Here is a 3,049-nt window from a genome sequence, read left to right as displayed (position 1 = left end):
AGTGTGAGTGTGAGTGTGTGTGTGTGTGAGTGTGTGTGTGTGAGTGTGAGTGTGAGTGTGTGTGTGTGTGTGTGTGTGTTTAAACTGCTGACCGAGTGCTGCAGGCTAGCGTCACAGCGGGGTTTAGCTGCGTGTGTTTGTGAAGTTAGTAAAACCAAACATGGTGCTAGCTTTCTCTGTAACTTACTTTAGCTTTATGCAGCTTACTTTCATTCGAACTTACGTGAGGATGTTCAGTGTTGATCTTTCGATGGAAAATACTTCTTATTTAGACACGAAGTTAAAGTCTACAAGGCACAGTGTGTAGTTTGCTCAGTAAGCTAGTGTAATGTAGACATGATTTAGCAGTGGCGGTTAGATAAGCCTGTACTCTGGTCTAACACAAAACCGTTTAGCTGGAGTAGTCTTCATTTGATTAACACTGACCAGAGAGCAGAAACTGTCAAAGCAAGAAACGACCACGTTTACAGTACGTAATGTTTCAGTGAACTTCCGTAATGACGTCACTTCCTGCAATCCTTTCATAACAAAAAATAACCTTTTAACACAATATTTTGATTTATTCAATATTTGTGTTAATTTTGTCAGCTGTTTATTTAATTTACTCTTAGTCTTACCTAAAATGTCCTTGTTAGTTTTTGTCATATTTAGTCAACCTGATCATGCTTTTCTTGAACAAGTTGACGAAAAGTCCTGTGCAGTTTAGTCTTATCCTAGTCAAAGATAGCTAAATATTTTAAGTCAATTAGTAGTTTTAGTCAATTTAAATACAGACATTGAAGTCACATTTACTATAGACATTGTTAGCCATAAGATTATTACTGAAGTGTAGTAACTATGTTTGTTTGGCGTATTGATTATGATTTGTATAACCATAGTTTTACTACAAATACCGTGGTTAAACTATGTTTAGTGTAGCAAAATCATGGCTAATTTATGGATACCATGGTTTAATGATAGTAACCATGTTTTTTGTTGTTGTTCGTAAGGGATAGGCACTAAAGCAGCATTTCGTACTCTTTCACCGTTTATGAAATATTTTGAAGATGAAATGTAGCCTACATTTTATTGTAACTATATATAAATTATATGTAAAATATAGGCTAACTAATATCCTAAGGTGAAACATATGTTTTGCATATAACTTTAAGATGCATTATCTTTTTAAAAATTAGAGTACATTTTAGTACAGAAGTTTTTAGTGAATCGTGATTTGTTCATGAAAACGTTTGTATGCAGGTTTCACGCAAACATCTGTGTGTGCATATGCTTAGTGAATGAGACCCACTGTCTCAATGAGTGAGTCTTTGAATCACTCATTCAACTGATTCATCCAAAACAGCCGATTTATTCAGGAACAATGCGTGTGACTGGCTTCACGAATGGGTCGTAGAATCATTTGTTCAGAATGGGGATTCATTCAAAAACTAAACACCAATGTTTGTAGCTCAGAGATGTGCAGCGGTTCTCCTGGGGATTAGTTTGGAACTGTTTTCATTGGCCAAACGGCACAAACAGACAATACTGTATCTACAAAGTCACTTAATGTTAACTTTTAGTTTAGTGAACTGTTTTTAGAATATGAAAATCTCTGTAATTGTGCTGATATTCAGGAAAAAAGTGATATTGCTTAAATTAATTGTATGTTATAATTAACAAAATCATACTGAGGCATTTTTGGCACCCCTTTCTTGAATTTTGGGGGGCATTTTTATTAATTTTGGTGGCATTATAAGGACCGTTATTTTCTGACCCTGTTCTCCAGTTGCATTTTTCTAGTCCTGATATACTACTGCTTGCAACACAGGAAAGCGCTGCTCATGCTTTCCCATGGATGGGCTATTTGTCAAATTAGATGGCCTAATACCTTTATTCATAGTCTGTAATTAAACAGCCTAGACTGCAGTATCCATTAAAAAATTGACCATTAAAAAATGTCTAACCATTATTAATTATATTAACAGTATAACAGTTTTGTTGATTAGTATTGTTAAGGGGATGGTTCACCCAAAAATAAAAATTCACTAATTCTGGTGTATTTCTGAAGTCATATGAATAAAAAGAGAAATGTCCTGCTGGGTTCAGTTCCATAAACTTAGCCTCCATGTTCAGACTGTGTCTTAGAGGGATAGTTCACCCAAAAATGAAAATTCAACCTGTGCGAGTTTCTTTTTTTCTGTTGAACACAAAAGAAGATATTTTGAAGAAAGTTGGTATCCAGACTGTTTCTGGTCCTCACCAGTGTTGGGGAAAGTTACTTTTAAAAGTAATGCATTACAATATTGCATTAGCCTACTCCTAATTACGTTTTAATGGAATGTAATGCGCTACATTACTTTTGCATTACTTTTTAAATCTGGTAAGGGCTTGCTTGTATGTTTTTAATATAAAAAGTTCTGTTGTTGGCAAATATAAAATCCCTTTTACAACAAAAGTGAAACGAGTAAGCCCCAGGCTGAAGGAAAAGTAGATTCACATCTGTACAGTAGAACACAGGAGAAGAAAGTTCAACACGCTTCAGAAATACAAAAATGAAGCACAAATGTTAGTTTATCTAAAGTTAATTTTTTTCTTATTAGTATGGTTGAATTGAATCATCGAAGGTCAGTAGCAAAGACATTGGTTGATAAAATAAGATTAAATACATAAAGGATATTTGTGTTTACATATTTGATTATTGCAGGTTTGTCTCATATTCTGTGTTTGAATTAGGCATGGGCCGGTATGAGATTTTGACGGTATGATAACCTTAAGCAAAAATATCACGGTATTACGGTATTGTTGTTACAGCTCTAAAATGTGTTAATTTGAAATGTCTGGGTAAAAAAAAACAAAAAAAACGAACACAATATATTTTGAGCAACATACAGAATATTTGGAACTGTAGTATTTGTTTATTTTTTCTTTGATTTGTTTCTGAAATGTGGGCTGTCCTGCAGCTTTTGATGTGGATGGTTGATTTGCTGCTAGAGCAACTGCTGCCCTAAAAAGAAGAAAAATAAAGACTGACATCTTTATTTAACCTAAATCTGTAATTACAGTTATTTAA

General features: G+C 34.1%; 1 protein-coding gene across 1 annotated transcript in view; it reads left to right on the top strand.

The window, feature by feature from the left end:
* Positions 1-3,049, top strand: part of tegt (testis enhanced gene transcript (BAX inhibitor 1)) — an 18,421-nt gene that overhangs the window by 432 nt on the left and 14,940 nt on the right. The gene's annotated exons all lie outside the window — the stretch shown is intronic.

The sequence above is a fragment of the Sinocyclocheilus anshuiensis genome, unplaced genomic scaffold, assembly GCF_001515605.1.
Source record: "Sinocyclocheilus anshuiensis isolate Anshui unplaced genomic scaffold, SAMN03320099.WGS_v1.1 scaffold169, whole genome shotgun sequence".
In the NCBI taxonomy this organism is placed as follows: Eukaryota; Metazoa; Chordata; class Actinopteri; order Cypriniformes; family Cyprinidae; genus Sinocyclocheilus; species Sinocyclocheilus anshuiensis.
Note: the sequence above shows the minus strand (reverse complement) of the source record. Positions and strands in the feature narration are given on the sequence as shown.